The sequence below is a fragment of the Mandrillus leucophaeus genome, unplaced genomic scaffold (genome assembly GCF_000951045.1).
Source record: "Mandrillus leucophaeus isolate KB7577 unplaced genomic scaffold, Mleu.le_1.0 Scaffold318, whole genome shotgun sequence".
Classification (NCBI taxonomy): Eukaryota; Metazoa; Chordata; class Mammalia; order Primates; family Cercopithecidae; genus Mandrillus; species Mandrillus leucophaeus.
In genome coordinates, this window is record NW_012103343.1 from 1,129,468 (window position 1) to 1,149,250 (window position 19,783).

General features: G+C 37.7%; 1 long non-coding RNA gene across 1 annotated transcript; it reads left to right on the forward strand.

Moving 5' to 3' along the window:
- The first annotated feature begins 1,219 nt into the window (after positions 1-1,219).
- On the forward strand, positions 1,220-7,328 carry LOC105545079. Its single transcript, XR_001006867.1, has 3 exons — positions 1,220-1,444; positions 4,645-4,734; positions 6,996-7,328. It is a non-coding gene; the product is annotated as an uncharacterized LOC105545079 (long non-coding RNA).
- The last annotated feature ends 12,455 nt before the right edge of the window (positions 7,329-19,783 follow it).

Sequence of the window (19,783 nt, forward strand, 5' to 3'; positions counted from 1 at the left end):
CCCTGAAAAAGAAAAAATATTGCATTTGAGTAAGAAAATAAAATAAACTGAAGTGCACATACGTCTGACGAACATCTATTTTTAGGACATTTTTGAGGTCTTAAAAAAGAATATAAGTAGCTTGGAAAGATTTTTCAAGAACAACATTTAAGTTGACATAATTATATTGGTTTAGTAGACTTTTACTTTAGGGTAATGGTTTCCTAATTTGTTAGGACCCAAGCAACACTCATCTGTTTCAACCAAAGTAGCTACCCTTTCGTTTTCTTACTGCCGTCTGATTTTGGGGTTCTCTGTGTGATTTCCACTGCAAAAGAACTGGAAGAGCATTCATTAGGTCATTTCTGAGAATCCTTATGACTTATCTAGCTGATATAATGGAATGAAAAGGGAGATAAATCATAGAGAAAACAGGGTGACAGACACTGCTAATTTTATACCTAAATCATCCTCCTCCCACTATTCTACCCTAATTTTTCCTTACTTGCTGAACCCAAGTTTGCTCTAATACTTGAAGCTACCAAGAGTTCAAGGATGGAGACCATCTTTGTCCCAAAAGTGAACCTCTATTGATCTGTATCAATCAGAGTAGTCTTAATTGCTGGCCAGTCATTATCTCAGGCATGGACATGTGCTCCAATTCTGAGCTATGTGGAACTAGGATCTCCTCAAAGCATCTGAAGAAGACTTTTCTAGACAGAGAAAAGCCTTTCAAAGTAAAATCTGTTTTCTCTGCTGGATTTCTGAACCAGGGTTAGCCACATAATTTGCAGGCCCAAGTGAAAATTTAAAATGTGAAGATCCTTATTCAAGAAGCAGAATCAAACATTTTCCTTTTTTTTTTTCAATGGTCTCTCCTTCTTGACTTGTCATAGTGGTTTTTATTTGTGCTTTGGGTTTGGGGTACCCTCAGAGACACCTAGAGCCTCGTCCTGCAACTCAGCATGTACAGCACACATTACCCTGACCCCGACCCCCTGCACCTATACTCCAACCTCTGCCGGAGGCAGAGGTGGGCAGCAGCTGTTGGGCAGTGACTGGGAGCAAGTGGCCTAGAACTTGTCCCAGCAAGGAGGTCAGGCAGGACTGCCCATGAGTTGGGGCTCTGAACCCTTGGTACATGCTTCTTTGTTCCATCATACTTCACTTACAAAGCACAAATTCTAAGTAGAATTACTAAGGATTCCAATACAGTGACCACAGAGCATTAGCACCCAAGCAGGACCTGCTGAACCTGGGGCCCTACAGGAGAGCACTGATGGCCCACCCCTGAAAGTGGTCCTGGTCTTCATGTCTGCATCAGCCTCAGCCATCTCAAGACCACAACGGAAACATAGCCAAGTTAGAGAAGACAGACCAACAGCACCGGAGCCCTTCATATTATTAAGCTGCTAAATTAACCAATCTTGGAAACTTCTAGACTCAACAATTCTTGTGGTATGAGGTAATAAACCCCTTGTTTTGTAGGCCATTTTGTGGGGTTCTTTTATTAATCACAACTAAAGCATTATAACGGATAGGAAAGACAACATATTGGTGAAAAATGTCTACAGAAGGACTAGCAGGAGATGGTAAAGCTAAAGGAGTTTTGCTCTAATGTTCAAATTCATGTCACCTGCCTTAGAGAATGCTGTTCCTGCTTTTCCCTAGCCACTCTGCTGGGCATGAGAGGCCCCCTGTACTCCTTGGACCCAGAGAACAGAAAATGTCTTCACTTACACTCTGCCCCCTCACATTCCTCCACTCTTGGAAGATTTAACAAGTTCAAGTGAGAAGATATTAGCCAAATACAACAAGAGGCTAAACACAACACCCATGTTGATTGATTGGTGTGCAAGAATTGAGATGACAGAAAGAGGTCACTCTGAGCTTCAGGAGTAGCTTGAAGCTAACTGATAAAACAGGTGAGGTTTGTTTTGGGCCCTCCTAACTCCCTCATAATACATTCTTCCATCCTTCAGAAGTCATCTACTACATAAATTTCTGGTTTCATACTTGGTCATTCCTGCTTATGGAGCTAACTAATAAATGTAAGGTACTATCTTCCATAAAGGGTTGGCTGCCCAGTGCCTCAATTTCCTTTAAATGTTTGTGATTCCATGATTCTTCACTGCTTTATTCCTGCCCTCCTACCTGGACAGTGGATTTTGGGGACCTTGAGAAGTTCTAAATTTATAAAACTCTACTCAAATTTATGGGACTAAAAGAAGATTAATAACATCCTCTGGAAAAAGTAGCTCCAGAGAAAAGTCATATGAAAAAAGGCCCTTGAAGGATGTGGGTTTGATCACATATGTATAGGGAAGCCTTTGGTCCTAGGAGGCTGGTAGTTTTGCACACATGAAGCTGTCTCCCTCTGGTTGAGGAATGGACTATGATCCTTAGAAGCATCTTTATCCACATTTTAAAAATGGCTAGGCACGAAGCATGCTTCCCAGATACTTCTAGAAATTAGCACAGGGGTCTATAAATTATGATTCTTTATTCTTATAGGTTGTATACTAGGTTGAAAAATATCCCTACAAAATTTATGTCATCCCAGAACTCAGAGTGTGAGCTTATTTAGAAATAAGTGTAATTAGCTAACATATAGTCATACTGGATTCAGTTGAGCCTTAAATCCAACGGCTGGTGCCCTTATGGGAAGACAGATGAATATACACAGAAAGGAAGGTCACTTAAAGATGGAGAAAGAGATTGAGTTCTATTGCCACAAGCCAAGGAACACTAAGAGCCACCAGAAGCTGGAAGAGGCAAAAAGGGATCTTCCCTTCAAGTTTCAGAGAGAGCATGGCTCTGCCAACATCTTCATTTTGGACTTCTAGGCTCTAGAACTATGAGAGAATAAATTTCTGCTATTTTAAACCACCCAGCTCGTGGTAATTTGTTACAGTGGTCCTGGGAATAATACACAGGTGAAAAATAGAATTAGACCCCTCATGGGTCACATTGACCATCATGGACTAAAAAGGCTTGCAAGCTGGCCACTGACTGGGCCCTCCGTTTCACAAGGGGACATGGAGGAGTATTTCTTCAACACAATGCCTGCTCACTGTTGTGCATCAGAAGCTGTGTTTACTTTCTGTCTCACATGAACCCATGAGGTAAGAAATATTGAATTGGATGCCATCTCAAAGGTCAGCATGCCTGTCTGTTTATGTGCAATTCACACCCCTCTGGGTTTCTCTCACTCCTACCTTTTCATCAAAATCCTTCTACCAAAGTCTGATCACAAGGTCTTCCTGTATGAACTGGTGAGTTTTTCTCAGTGGCATGGACAAAAAGGCTGAAAGCTGTTGGAAGCTTCCTCCATAGTAGATTAGCAGCACATGGGTGAACCAAGCTCATACATTATTCAGAAAGGAAAAATGTGGGCTTTGACTGAACTTTGAAGGAATCAGCAGCTATTCCAGAGGAGAGTGCCCTATTGTTCTGCCTCACAGAACACAAAGAGCAAGTGGCATTCCTTACAGCATAGCTAATGGAGTGCACGCAGACACTGTGATGAACTGACCAGTGGACATCTTTCATGAGCTCTGAAATCCTGTGCAGAATGACCTATTGCTGATCAGAGGGAAGATGTTCACACTTTTTTTTTTAAATTTATGTAGCGTTATAACTCATTGCTATCCAGAGGAGGAGGTTTCTGGAAGATAAAATGATGCCATCTGTGGCGCCTGTATTTATCAACAGTACCAGAGTCCCCTTGGAAGGGTTACCAGGAAGATTAGGTTGACCTTTGGATCACTGGCAGGTCTTTCCCAAAAAACATGGGAAGCCTTTCCTGTGTCATGAAGCAAGAAAAGAAATGGTTGTGTAATTCAATTTTTTAAAAAAATAAAATCAATACTACATGTGTTTCTTTGATACCAGAAAACGATTTTCCAAAATGGGAAAAAGAAACCCTGACCAAAATGTTCAAGTGAAGGCTAATAGGACCTTCAGCCAAGAGCATTTACAAGAATTCTGAATTAATTCCTGGTGAAGTATCTATTTAAAAACAAAACAAAACAAAAAAGGTAAAAGACTGCTATTATAGTCCTCCTGAAGTCCTACTTTGTCATCAATGTATCTGAGTACATCTTGAAGTCATGATTAACTCATTTAAAAGTTCACTTGTGTATGCTTATAACTCCTGTTCACAGAGGCCCAAAGCATTTTTCTGGTATTCACTTACTTGAAATTTTTTTCTAGCTAAAAATACAAGCAAAAAAATAAGCTCATAAGAATAATCAATCTCAGAGACAGAGGAGACAAATAAAGAAAAAAAAAAAAAAAGGTGTTGAAAAGTAGAGAAGATAAATGGATCTGAATAACAAATGAAATTTTCTCTCTCATCCCAGTACTTTTCTCCCAGGTGAAAGATGCTGGATGCTGGCATTGCTGCCACTTCTGATGCGGGGCCAAGGAGATTAATGCAGGAGGAGACCTCTTAAACAGGGGCTTTATCAAGAATGGCCTACCACTTTCATTCATTGGCCCTCTGCCATCTTTGATGTCCAAGCCAACTAGATCGAGACATGACTGTGTTTTTAACTAGCATTCAACCTTTAGGTTTTACAATGGAATTATTTCCCTAAATCTGCCACCTGCTGTTTTCTAGAGTGGATTGACAATTATTCTCTGGACTTTTTGGTAACCAAGAACTTCTAGCAACTAACCCTGGCATGACCACCAGAATCTGCAGGGCTGAGAGAAGGAAAGAAAGGCAAAAGTGGACGAATGAAGCTGAAGGTAAGGATTATAGAGCTGTTATCTGATGTAGGGCAATGTTATCCAAAATGTAACTTGAGGTGCATTAGAGGCTTGGCCAATAAAATATCAAAAGAAGACTGCCCATTTTTTTCTGTTTTAAATTATTGGAGAAAATACCAATAACCAATAAAAGGAAGCAAGCAATAACATTGAAAATTGCTCTTTCAATATTTGTAAAACTTGGTTCTCTGAATATAATTCTTAAGCACTGAAATTAGAAAGATACTATCATAAAGATCAGTTAGTATTAAAAAGACATCTAAAAAAACCCCTATTGTTTGAAAGTTAATAACCTTGTAATTAATCCAACTGCCCAGGATATTAATGAAAACAAGAATATTTGGTTCAGCCAATCTCAGTAACTCAATAAACTATGCTGGGATCAAATTGGTTACTTAGTGATCAGTGGTACTTACAGATTAAGAAAAGTAGGCTGGGCACGGTAGCTCACGCCTGTAATCCCAACACTTGGGGAGGCCGAGGCCGGCAGATCACAAGGTCAGGAGATGGAGACCATCCTGACTAACACGGTGAAACCTCGTCTCTACTAAAAATACAAAGAAAAAACTAGCCAGGTGGGATGGCTACTTGGGAGGCTGAGGCAGGAGAATGGCGTGAACCCGGGAGGCGGAGCTTGCAGCGAGCCGAGATCGTGCCACTGCACTCGGCCTGGGCGACAGAGCGAGACTACGCCCCCCCACCAAAAAAAAAGAAAGAAAGAAAAAGAAAAGTAGATTGCATTTCAATTTATTACACCATTTTATAGAAACATAGAAACATAGAGAACTCTACTTATAAATACAGTTCCCACCCAATAAGATCTTTTTAAAAATCCCATTATAATAAATGTGCTGAACACAAGTTTTGTTAAACTTCATGTTGGCACAAGTTTTGTTAAACTTCATGTTGCTTCTCTTCCTTCAGGCGATTTACTCAGCAATTAATTATATTCAGCCTTCATAGTTAGCTTTGCTTCAGGGTTATTTCCCCAACTAGATTATAGACATCTAAAACCACATCCTTTCAGTTTGAGAGGACTTTTTAAAGGTCATCCATCTAATGCTTGCCCTCCACTCCCCACCCACCCAATGAAGGGAATAATTTATATCTGGCTTTAACAACGGCTGGGGAATCTAAAATAATTATCATCTTATTGAAGATAAAGCATCTCAATATTACTGAAGAAATAAATAATATGTTTGAACTATTCAAAATATCCAGTAGCTTCTCTAATGTTGCACAGCTGTAGTGCACACCTTACCCCTGTGAGCTGGGCTACTCTTCTCTAGCTGGGTAAGCTGAGCAGAAGCAGGCCACCTTGTTACTTAGTGGGAGATCACCCAGCACTGCCATATAATACAGGTCTTCCTGTAAAATAGTGCCTAGAATACAAAGGGAAATCAAATATTTGAGCTATATAGAGGCTGAATATCAAATTTCCCCAACAATTGCATTGATTCACTTGACTATAATTCATTCTGGAGAAAAATATCAGATCTGTTGAGACGTTTTATTTTTTAAATAGCTAATTAAGATGGTAAACAATGTACTTGAAATAGTCTTATATTTTGAGCTTCCTGTAGTATAAAATTTCTACTTATAAGGCATCTATTTTCTAATTATCTTTCTATAGTATTTAAACATATGTGTTACCAAGGTTACTGAGTAGATAATTTCTGTTGAGTAATGAAATTTTAGGTATCTGGGAAGACCAACATAAAACAAATCCCAGTAAATGAATTAAGCATGTATTTATTTGCCCACTATGCTAACCATTGTGGGATTCAACACTGAAAGAAAAGTATTATCTTGTTTATATTTTGCTTGGCAAATATTCCTAAATATGTGGATTAAATTGATCTTTCATCATTACACCTGCTTGATCATAAGGGAAGGAAAGTGATTTTTTAGAGGAATAAATATTTATGTTGATAGTCGAAATTTTGATTTTTAAAAACTGCCATTATTTTGTCATTTTTCTGGTGTTCAGATTTTAAAAGCACAATTCAATTCATATAGTACTTAAAGAAAAGCAACATGATTTTTTATAAACTTATTTAATAATACGTATAATGCTTAAACTTATTATGTAATTTGGTAATTTAAGAAATTTGTTGATATTGAGTGAAGCTACATGAATCATTCCAAGTCACCAGATTTGCCCTAATGAAATTCTTTAGCATTTTTACACATAAAAATTATTTGCAATTCAATAATTCATCCCTTCATTCATTTCATAGATGCTATGGAACTCCTATCACATTCCAAGTGCTGTGTTGATATCTGGAGATACAGACAAGATCAAAGCAGATGCAGAGTCTTTCACATGAATATGTGAATCAGGTAATATGTTCCCCAAATTAGCAAAGTATCTCCCAGATTCTTTCTTTGATGATATATTTGAAATCCTAATGCTGAAAGTTAAATTATCAGGGTTTTAAAACTAGAAGCAGTCATTATCAGAATTTTATATACTATTTATTTTTAAGAACATAAATTGTCTAAATTTTATTATAATTTTAAGTGAAGTACTTTGGGTAGTCACAAATAAAGTAATGGGCAGGTATTTAGTATTCATATTGTGTGGATTCATATCCATACTCTGCCACTCAGTATCTCTGAGATTTTGATGAACGATCAAACTCTCTGAGCCTCAGTTTTCTAATCTGTAAAGCAGAAATGATAATGGTATGTAGTGATTAAAACAATTTACTAGTTGTAAGTGCTTAGAACAGTTCCTGGAATATAGAAAATTTGCAGAGACATTTTAATTTTATTGTTTACAATTTAGTTAATGGAATGGCTTCAATAATACAGTAAAATGAAGATATTCAAACAAGCAGGAGGCAGGTGAAGACTATTGGCCTCAGGATGCAGGTGAAGAGTATTGGCCTCAGCTTCAGAGACCAGAGGTTAAACCTCAATGCTGCCACAAAAGGGTTCATGGAAGTCAGTAAACAATGCTTTTTTTATTATTGTTATGAAGATACAGTGTGTGGATCCCTCTCAATTGTCTATTCTTCTGTGTCACAAAAATTTGCCTGCTTTTTGTTACCATGTGAGAAGCAAATGAATTGAACTAAATGGTTTCTAATGCCTTGTCCACTTCTAAAATTCTATGGAACTGTGATTTCATTCCAATGGGCCGTATCAGGACTTGGCATTATTTTCATCAGTGAACCATTTCATTAGAATTTTTTTTTCGAAATGATACTAGTAAATATTGAAGGAGGCTTCTCTCACAGAGCTTCTTGTACAAATTAAAACAGGGCGGTAGAAGGTTTTCAGGTTGGTGAAATCAACTCTGGCTTTTAGTCAACCATTCCAAAAAACATTTTCTTTAGAATCCAAGGGCTTGCAATTGTTCTGAATAAAGGAGAAAGAAGCTGTTCTGATTTATTAAATAAAAAGAGTATCACATATTTAATTTTTAAAATGTTTCAAAGTGCTTTTGTATTTATTATTTCATTTTTTCTACCCTGACGGTAATTTTTCAGAAGAGAACTTCACTGGAAACCTGACATCCTAGGCTTTGCATTCATTATATGATTTACCTATAAGGAACGGATTACATGTCTTTGAGTCAATTCACTTATATGGTGCCTTTCTCTTGTGAACATTTAAATTTTTTTTTCAAAAAGTTATTCGGGAAAAGTTAGTCCTCAAATGGTCAAGTTATAGTTATAAAAAGAAAAATGAATTAGACACCCAAACACAGTCTTGAGATTTAACAATTTAACAAGTGTAAGCAGCACTTTTATTTCCATACACAGAGTTTTAATCATTGGCACATCCCACTCACAACTATACATTGGAGATTAAATAAATATTTGAAACATTACCATGACATTTGCAAAAGCAAACATACTGGTCTAAAAAGAAATATACTTGTGGGAAGAAAAAAATGTTCAGCTATCTTACATTGCCTTGAGATTTTCTTATTAAAGATCCTTACAATATTGTGACACATTGAGGACATGTCCAAAAACTGAAAAATGTTAAGAAGGTTCAATTTAGTAGTTTGACTCATCTTGACTGAACATCATTGCCTGGTAAATCAAACAAATAATTGTGCAGGTGTCCATTATAAGGACGAAGAGAAACGTTTAACAACGAAAACAAATTGGCCAATTCAGTCATTATATACTATCAGTCTTCTATTGCTCAATTTTTAAAATAAAGCAGTGGTAAAATTAAATCAATTAGTTTGCCAACATATATATATGGAACATCTGCTGTGTGTTTTTACCTGTGGAATATTTCGTAGGTTAAGATGGTGTGGTTTTTTTGTTTTTGTGTGTGTGTGTGGTTTTGTTTGTGTGTGTGTGTTTTTTTTGAGATGGAGTCTTGCTCTGTTGCCCAGGCTGGAGTGCAGTGGTGCGATCTCCGCTCACTGCAAGCTCCGCCTCCCGGGTTACGCCATTCTCCTGCCTCAGCCTCCTGAGTAGCGGGGACTACAGGCACCCACCACCACACCCGGATAATGTTTTTGTATTTTTAGTAGAGACGGGTTTTCACCATGTTAGCCAGGATGGTATCGATCTCCTGATCTCGTGATCCGCCCTCCTCGGCCTCCCAAAGTGTTGGGATTACAGGTGTGAGCCACCACGCCCTTCATATAGCAGGAGAGGTCACATATAAACACGTGAAACAATTCTTCCAGCTTCATTCCTATCACCTTAGCCCAAGGCACCATCATCTCCTCCCCAGATTTCTGCATGTCCTCTGTTTCTTCATTTGCCTTTTTATAATATTTCTTCTACACAGGAGTCAGTGATCATCCATTACATTTAAAAGAAAACCTATACTGTTTAGCACAGGAGGAGGAGAAGGGTGAAGAGGAAAAGAAATCATGCTATTTTCCCTATCCCATACTTTTCAAATTTCTCCACAGTCTGACCCTCTCTCTCTTACCACATCTCTTGTCACTTTTCACCTTGCCCAGGCTGCAGTCTATCTTTTTCTGCCGTAAGTAATGCCGATGGGAGTATCTTTCTTTATCTTATCTTTCTATATCTTTCTTTATCTTATCTGTCTTGCTCTTTGTACCTGCATTGTCTCGAACAATGTCAGGCATGTAGGAAGCATATAATAAATATTTAAAATAATAAGGAATAAAAGAGTATTATATACTTTCTATATATTGGTAGGCTAAATTTGCAAATTGTTTATAGACATTAAAGAACAGAATAATCATTTATTTTTATTTATTTATTTATTTTTGAGATGGAGTTTTACTCTGTCGCCAGGCTGGACTGGCTTCAAGCCATTCTCTTGCCTTAGTCTCCTGAGTAGCTGGGACTACAGGCATGCACCACCATGCCCAGCTAATTTTTGTATTTTTAGTAGAGACGGGGTTTCACATGTTGGCCAGGATGGTCTCCATCTCCTGATCTTATGATCCGCCCGCCTCGGCCTTCCAAAGTGCTGGGATTACAGGTGTGAGCCATTGTGCCTGGCCCAGAATAATCTTTTATAAAATCATAATACATACCAAGTTCAAAAATAAAATAATTTTTAAAATAATTGGGACAGTAAGCATAAGGTAGACCTCATGGGAGGTTAAGCCTTGAGATGGGTCTAGAATAATAATCTGAATTCAATAGGTGAACAGGAGGGATGAAGTATAGCATTCTAGCACAGTACAAAACCAAACGTGAGCCAGGAGTGGGAGTAGATGTGTGAATATGGTTGGAAGAGGACATTAAGAAGGCCAAACTGATATACCCTCGCATTCAGATTAAGGAAGACTGGAAACGAAGTGTGGATAAGAACAGCCAAACCATTAAAAGACTTGGGCAGATCAGCAAAGGAGATTATAATTGATTAAGTAGGAAAGCAAAATGGATTAAATGTTTTTGAGGAGATTGCCATCATGACAAAAGTAGTGTTTTAGGAAGATTCATCTTGCAGCACATGGAAGGTGGAATAAAGGAGGTAAATAACTTTAGGCCGGAATACCTGCTGACCAATGTCAATCTTTGAGAATGAGGTGATAAGGTGAGGGCCGTAGTATGAAGTGACAAAGATAGTAAGAGAAAGGGGACAAACCATAGAGGACAACAACCCATGGTGTGAATTTGGGTGTGCAAGAAGGGAGAAAGTCAAAGCTAGTAAGACACAATGTGTACTAAAAAAACGTCCTTTCCAGCAGGAGACTGGAGACAAAGGAAGCCATATTGCTAAAGGTCAACCTTCTACACCCCAAACATAAAGGTTACCCATGTGCTTTAAGTTTCTATATCTTTCTCAATATTTGAACAAATTGAAAATATGTCATTCTAGAATCCTATTATTAGATTATGGCTCTTTCAAAGTCTCTCAGTGAGTTATACATCTATATTTATAGCTTTCTTATCAGTCAATCAATAAAATGTTTCAGTATAATTTATAGGCTGTTTGTCATAAATATCCATTAAGGTGTCTTCCAAAACACCCCTTCTCTGCCTACTCCATTCACAGAAGTGGATCTGGCTGGCAATACCTGATTGAACACTGACATGGGCACCTGTTTTAAGCTGGTCCAGTTAGAACCTGGCCTTGAGAATTTTAACCAGTAAACAATAGGCAAAAAGGAACAGACGCATGCTCCTTATGGAACTCTAGAGAAAAACATCCATGAGTTTGGAGTAGTTTTGTCTCCATCCCTTCAAGTGCTTCATTGTTCAAGTCTTTTTTCGTTTCTTTTGTCCCTTTTGATCATCTTCTAGTTTCTATTGTATACAACTCAAAGAAATTTAATGAGTACCTAGCATAAAATACTTACGGAACTTGTATCAAATGCAGATGCAGATGTTTCTAGTGGAACTAGGAAATGAAAGCAGAACAAATGTAATTGTGGAACTTGGAAAGAAAGCTTGCACATTAATAAAACTCTTTGCAAAACTCATCTAAAACAGGCAAGCAACATTTGACTCATAAACACAGGATTCGACTTCTGTTTGTCTTTCTCTTCCCAGAAGAGTGATGCTTTTGGTAGGAGGTTTTCCCATGTTTTCCCAATTTACCATCTCCTTGGTCAAAGAAATACAAACTTTTAAGTTTGGAGGGTGTAAGAACAGATGAGCTGTGGATTCATTTAAAAAAGATAGAAGGGTATAAAATCTAAATTGCCAGAAATAAAATGTGAGTTAAGACATAACAGTTTAAACGGCAATGCTAGCTTCCCCTGGTCACTGGGATTCTAACAGTACAAACGCTTAACAGGGTTGAGACACCCACTCTCTTATGGATGGAGAGAATATGAAAACAGCAGAGCCTGTTTTTGTAAGTGGCACCCAAGGATGTTTCTACTCACCCTGAATAGTACATCAGTTCATTAACTAAAATACTTTTGTATTATGGTAGATTGGTTTTCTATTGGCTTTACTTTGGAATATTTTATGAGATGCTTACAGAAGTAAGCTTAAGAAAAACTGGGCTTTTAAAATAAGAATCAACAGGGTGGGAGGCGTTGGTATATTCTTTCATTTATTCATTTATTCAAAATATTTCTTATGCTGCCAGGTATCATGCTAACAAAGTGATTTCATAGACTGTTTGTTTGTTTGATTTAAGGATTTGGTTACTGCTTACATAAATCTTGCTCTGATAGAAAGGCAAACATTAAGCAAAGAATTGTATAATAATATGATTACAGACTGTGACAAGTAAACTGAAAGTAAAAGAAACTGACAGAAATATTATTTAGTTAGGAAAGCCTCTCTGAGGAAGTCTGGATGAGTGAGAAAGAATGACTGCATCTTAGCCAAGAATTGAGGAGAAATGGGATGGGTTTGGAGTCAGGGAAAGGGCATTCTGGAAAAAGTGAAAAACTTGTAAACGGTTTTATGGCAGGGAAGAACTGAGTGCCGTTGTGCCGTTGAGTAAATGAAAGGGGCCAGAGGACTGGAGCCTAGTGAAGCAGGAGTAGCATACAATCGGAGGAGGCTGGAAAACTGGGGAAGACAAGATAACATAGGTCCTTACAGGGTAGGTTAAGGATTTGGGGTTTTATCTTGAGTGCAACAGAAAGCATATCATTGAAATGCTGGAAAGCCTATTCGACCTGCTATGTTGAGAATGGGTTGTTGCAATGAATCAACAGTGGAAGCAGGGAGAGCAGTTTAAAGGTCAAGGCAGTAGTCCAAGGAAAAGATGAGATGCCATCAATGGAGCAGCGATGGAGAAATGATAGCTGAGTTTTGGGATTAATGCACTTCTAATCCCCTAGATCATGCCTACAGTTTGACTTGGGAAATTACCTTAAAAAGACATTTAAGGCTAGCCATATGGCATCCTTCCATCACTATTCCATCTGAGGTGTTTTTGCTTGAGTATTTTATTTTGCTTTTTCTAAAAACAAAGTTTTCTATAAAATGTTGAAAAATAAAATATGTCTAGAAAAACAAAAAAGAAATTCATTACTGCATCATTTACATGTGTGTACACACACAAACATGTATTTATCTAAAAAATAAAATTATATGAACTGCTTGTCATTGCTGTTTTACACTTAGCAATATGTTATAGACATGTTTCCTTGTTAGATTATGCAAATCCTGATTTCTTCTAATGGCTTATTAGTCTTCTTACTCCATGAATCAACTATAACATATTCAATATAGGAATTTAGGTTATTTTTAAAATTTTTGTTACTACAAATAATGCTGCATTTTTATTATTACAAATTATCCTTCAGGGGACATTGTTATTTCTGAACACTTTTATAAACACTCTAGAAAATATTTCTGTAAAATTAATTAGTAGGAATAGAATTGTTAAGTCAAAGGGTTTAAATACTACATAAACGTATAACTATTGGAAAGTTGCCCTCTCAACTCTTTTGATTGAGATTTCAGCTGCTTTAAAAATATTTTCAAAAATACTGGACTTTTACTAATCTGATAAGGCTAAAATTATATCTCACTGTTGATTTAATTTGCATTTAAATGACCACCAGAAAGGTGGAACATTGTTCTACATGTTGATAAACTACCTGTATCTTTTTGTCTGAACATTCTGTTATACCCTACTTCCTTTTTGTGTTATATTATTTGTCTGTTTCTTACTGTATTGTAGCAACTCTTCCAATAGTTTGGATATTAGCCTTTGATGATGATATTTGATGCACGTATTTTCTTTTACACTGTTTTGTCTTTTCACATCCTCTTATAGGCTGTTTTATAGTGAGGAGGTTTTAATTTCATATTTAGGGAGTAAAATTTGTCCCCTTTATAAATATTTCAACTTTGAGGTTTTATATCTGAATCTTCCTTACCTACTATGTATCATTAAATACTTCAAAATAAGGAGAAACATGCATAATGTGTTCACTGACTTAGAAGCGATGGACTTGAATTTCTAACAAGAAATTACACACATAAAAACATGGAGCCTGATAATATCATGAACATGGAATTAGTTATCTCTCACTGATATAATTCACTAAATGCTATCTAGGTGCTAGTCAAAAAGTTGAGGTTAATTGTTACCTGATTGTCCTAAGATAACCTACTCTTAATTCATGAGAAAAATTGCTTCTACTTTTATAGGATGTTGTGAATTCTGGCCTGAGGACACAGCCTACGCTCCTTCTTTTAAAAGAATCTAGTGATAAACATTGTTTGTGACTTTTGTCTCCAGTGGCCAGTTCCTAAGCTAGTTATTACTAGGATCCCTATATACATTTAGACTAGAGACAACTGAAGAAGTATTACCCAATCTGTGACAAACAAGAAGTAACTCAGTTTGATAATAAGCGGTGATTAACAAAAATCATTTCAGCTACCTTCTTCTTGATGTATCATAACTGAATGCATTAAAAACAATACACAACCTTGAACCATAATTGCATTGTAGTTCTTTGAAGGGTGATCTCTCAGGTTCCTGATTTCATGCTCCTCAACGTAAAATGCTTCTAGATAGCATAATGTATTCTTTACCACAGTTTTCCTTTTGATGATTCAGTGCAAACTATAACAAATATGTTCAACATATTATGGGAGCTTGTTTGATAAAGGCAATCAGGTCCCAAATGTTTTTGAAATGAAATAAACATATTAACTTGACTCGAAAGTTTTTTTTTTAAAGATAAGTTGATGAACAAGATAGAAACTTGCAAGTTCTTGAGGCCATTGGGAAAAGTATTTCCATGGTTCTACCAGCAAGGGAAAAAGGAAGATATATGTACGCAACATTATCTTTGATAATTCCATTCTATTTGCTTCTCCAACTGTGTGTCATAAAAGATTCCTACAATAATCCTGGGACCACAAAAAAAAGCCCTTCTAATCAAAGAAGTTTGGGAAACATGGAACTAAAAATAGTTACAGCTGGAGAGCTGTATTGTAGAAGAATCTTCGGGGCCCTTAAGATGTTGATACTCTTCGTTAATCTCTAAGAGAGAATATTGTTTGTTGCTTTCTGAAACCAGAATTTATATTCCAAAAAATAGGAGAAATACCTCTGAACATTGCATGGATTTTAGGAACAACAGTCTTGGATAGGCTGCCCCACGGCATTCATTTGTCTTAACTACATTGACTTCATGTCTTTCCTCTAAGACTAGAAAAATATTAGCTTTTTGTTCATCTCTTCTAAGATTTACCACAGGCCAGACATGCTACCTATGGTCTTCTTCCAGTTATCCTTTTAATTTCTGCTTCTTTACCTTTTCTTCATATGAAAATGTTTAGGATTTCTTCATACAAAAATGCCAGTATTGTCACTGTACTGGTTCAGTTGTTTATGCATACATTTTATTGCCCATTTTATTTGTATGTACTAGTAGGCTTTAATTTTATGTTTCTTGTTAAACCATCAATACCTTCAGATTACTAAAACATGTTCTCTATTTTCCGTGTAATTACCCTCCATCCTCCCCCAGCACACACACACAGTCTAGAATAGTTCTCTGCTCAGCGTCGATTCCAGAAGCTGTAGCTGCCTGTTCTATCTAAGAGCAATGTGCTGTTGCTGTGTGGGCTGCATGAGTATGAGTTTACGTGCGTGTTTGTGGATGGTGACTGCCTCCAAGGGCAACACCTAAAGCAGAACAGAATCAATATTCAGCAGACTCATTTCTTCGGCAGCTGAAATGAACCTGCAGGAATCTTGCTGTCACTGATACATTCTTGAACGCCTGCAACTGTAAATTCACCCACCCACCTGAACACGCTCAAGGGAAATAATTTTCTCAGCTTTGGAATGCATCCGCCTCACAGTGGGTCAGATAAAAAGCCTTGAAGCAGTAACCGATGAGTAATGAGAGACTGAGAGAGTTGAGTCCAAGTGATTTTTGTGGGAACCTTCAGTAGGCAGAGTGTAATGACAGGATTGAAGCTTAAGTGCTGCTCTTGAATATTCACCTTCTGCTACTTCATATGTCCTTCCTCTGCCTTGTCATCAAAAGACAATAAATTCCTTTTATTTGAGGGGCTAGAGAATGGGATGCTTTGGTTCATGCAATATTCTGGTTCCTGAGTACCGTCCCAATAGTTTAATAGTTAATTCTCATTAGCAATCGTTCTGTATTTTACCGGAAGGCTTTGGAAATAGTTATCTGGATGAATCAAGGATATTCAAGGTCTTGCAATGACAGGGGCATCATGAGGACATTTCCATGCAAAGCATTGCATACACACACACACACACACAAAGCTAAAACTGTTCTGACCATAACACATGCCTTAGAAGTTGTTCATCTGGAAACAAACCTTATTTCCATTATTTACATTGTCTATGTCACCCACAAAAATGAACCATGAATTAACTTTTTTCTATGCCATTTAGTTGATGTTTCTTTTTCCATGCCATTTAGTTCTTTGGTAGTGAAAAACAGAGTTTATTCTCTATCAAGCAGTTTTCTGTGACAATAATGAGCCTATCATTGCATTTTAATTTTCAATTGAAGTGTTCTCATCAAAGAAGCAGGCTGTTGTCCAGAATGAGAAATTGCTGACCCTTCCTGGGCTTCTCTCCACTGGAAGTGTGCTCCTCCAAACATGGACACAGCTCAACCCCACTTAGTTCCTCAGAGCAGATGAGGTCATATCCTGGTGCTGTAGCGCTCTGCTCTGTACAGTCCCAATAATCTGACCATTGCTTGTATGAAAAGTCATGCTCAGAATTTTAGATTGTACAGCTAGCTAACAGAGGAGGGTACTGTCTGTGTGGGGAACACTACGTGATTCATATTTTCTTTGAAAAATTAGAGTCATATTTCTCTGGTGTGTCAACAGTGATGACTGAAAGCAGATTACAGATTCTTTGTACTAAACTAGAGGGAAAATGTTGAGAGAGAGAGAGAGAGGGAGAGAGCACAGGACGCCAAATGAGAGAGTTCTCTTCCAGCAGGGAGGACAATATTCCTAGCAAATATACCTAAATCAAGTGTGTAGTCCTTGGAATGTAACAGTGTAACCTCATGATGTGAGAGAGGCCATAGTAAGAGGAAAATGTGAACAGAAATAATTATTCTTGGCTAGCTAGGAACAGAAATGAACCGAGGGCACTGAGGACATCAGAATGTTTGTGTGAGGCAAGAAAACAAGGACACACATTGAGAGAACAGGCAGGAAGAGGAAGATACTGTTCCAGAAATAATTTGGTGCTGGGACTTGAGTGCTGTACTAAGACTCTCTTGTCTTCTCCTTCCTTCCTCTGTGGTCATTCCGCTTTGATCCCATCAGCATCTCTTCAAAGATACAAGACCCAGTTTATCCCTCTGCCAAACATATATTACACCTGCCAAAATCAGATGGGAGAATATGAGCCCTGTCGTCAAAACGGTTTCTCTAAATCTGTTAAAAAATACCTGATTCTATAGTCCTCCGAGGGAGGTGGGCGGTGGGTGGTGGGTGGAGGTGGCTGTCATTCTTTAAAGAAAAGAGAAGCTTGGGGAGGATGTTGAAAGAAGGAAGGAAAGTGATCCATCCTCTTCCTCTTTAGGAAAGTGGCTCTCTAGATGATCCCACATCTTACTGATTCCCATAGTGTAGGGCCCTCACAGTCACCTGATAATTCCTTCAGGCACCAAATCACAGCACTTCACCCCCGTGCTGACCTTGTTTTCCTAGCAGGCTTCTGGAAGCTTCATTAGATGCGTCTGCCAGTCCCCACCTCATCAGTGATTTGCCCTCAAACCAAGGCCAGGACAGAATCTAGGGGCACTCCAGGGAAACCAGTTCCACTCAATCCTGCATCAAGAAGCACATGTTAGGAGAAAGAGGGATTCACTGTTCCTTCTGGAGCTAGATAGAATTCCAGTCATTCCATGGAGAACTACAAGATGCATGAAGCAGCTGCTGCCCCACTCCTAGACAATGTGCACTTTCTCTAAGAAGACACATCTAGCTCTCCAAAAATGGTCTAACATGTGCAATCAGAATCTCAGGGGAGAGGCTACAGAACTGAGAGAATGGATGAGGCTGATTGTAGAAGGTGCAACTAGGGTGGTGAATTTGGGGCCATTATATATACCATTAATTTCTACAAATTGAATCAAATGCAATTTTCCATGCTGAGGCAATGAGTTATAACGCTACATAAATTAAAAAAAAAAAAAAAAGAAGCAGCAGTAGCATGAATGGTACTGAGGATGACTGGATGGCCCAGCACACAGAGCTGTTCTTACTGAAACCATGAAATACTCTTATTAAATGAAGTTAGAATATCCAGCAAGGTTCCTCTATTGCTTTTCAGGGAGCATTACAAAATGGCAGGGGTAGGAGTCTTTCCAAATTATAGAATATCAGGCTGACAGCCCTAGCATCATGGGCTCACAAAGACCTCATTGAATGTGACAGGCTGGAAATCTAGGTGGCATAATGAGGCACATAAGCAGTATTTTCAAGGGTGCTAGCAGCTATTTCATAGCTCTTTTCCCCCAAGGCATGTAAGCTTCCCAAAATCATCTGTCTATTTTTATATATTTTCTTTTTCTTCATTGTTCTTCCCCCTATATCTAATGCACTGACATTCAGTGAGTTGTGCCAGATTTCAAATATATACATCCCTTCAGGAAATAAAAGATACTCAGACTTCTTGACCATTTGAATTAAATGTGAACATCTTACTAGAGGATATATGATCACAATAGTTGTTTTCTGAAGATAGTCTCATGTAAGATTTCTGGCTTGCTTCATTCAGGAATTGTATTCTGTTTGAAATCATCAATGTTACCTTGCATCAATACTTTAAAATTCTTTCAATTAAAATAAGAAATCATCAAAGTTTATATATGACAACTACCTATGGTATTTATTATTTTAGAGACGGGCAATATAGAATGAGATTGACACTGTAAATAACAAGGATGGTGTGGACTGGACTGGGATTATATAATCGAGGCGTCCCAGTTTTCTGCAGAGGCTGACCTCAATTATACATGGAATGAAGTATCTGGATTTACCGTTTCCATGATGCACATTTAGGAAAACATTATAGCTTAAATGTAGAAAACTTTATGTACAGATACGCAATGTATAAGGAACAGATAAGCTGTGAAGTTAACCTTTTTATTTTACAGACAATCTTTCAAGCAGATTTAACCATACAGTTTTGGTGTTCAATGAATGAGTTTCATTTGTAACATGATACTACACGAGACTAACTATCATTACTTTTTCCAAATAAAGCTTTTAGTCATCTAAGCAACCACAGTGGAGCAACCACACAGCCATTTTCAACCACCACAAGAGCTGGGAGTTGAAACAGACCCATGCTCCATCTGGCATTCTGTGAATTCCCACACTTTGCGGGGGGAAAAGCAAGACTTAGTACAATGAGCAAGTATAATTTTGAATTTGTAGATCTGAGTTGATGATCCATTTCCTGACCTTTTCAGCAGCAAGTCCTCAGAAATATTTCAGTATTTTCAGCTATGAAATTTTCAGCTATGAATATTTCAGCCCTTTCTCATGGAGTTCTGGCTATGAGAATCTTTCTGAGGGATCTCTGATTTATTCACTTTCTTCCTCTCCTCTTTTTCTTCTTTCTCTTTTCTTCCTGCTCTGGCTCTCTCACTTTCTCTTTCACTGATGTTGGG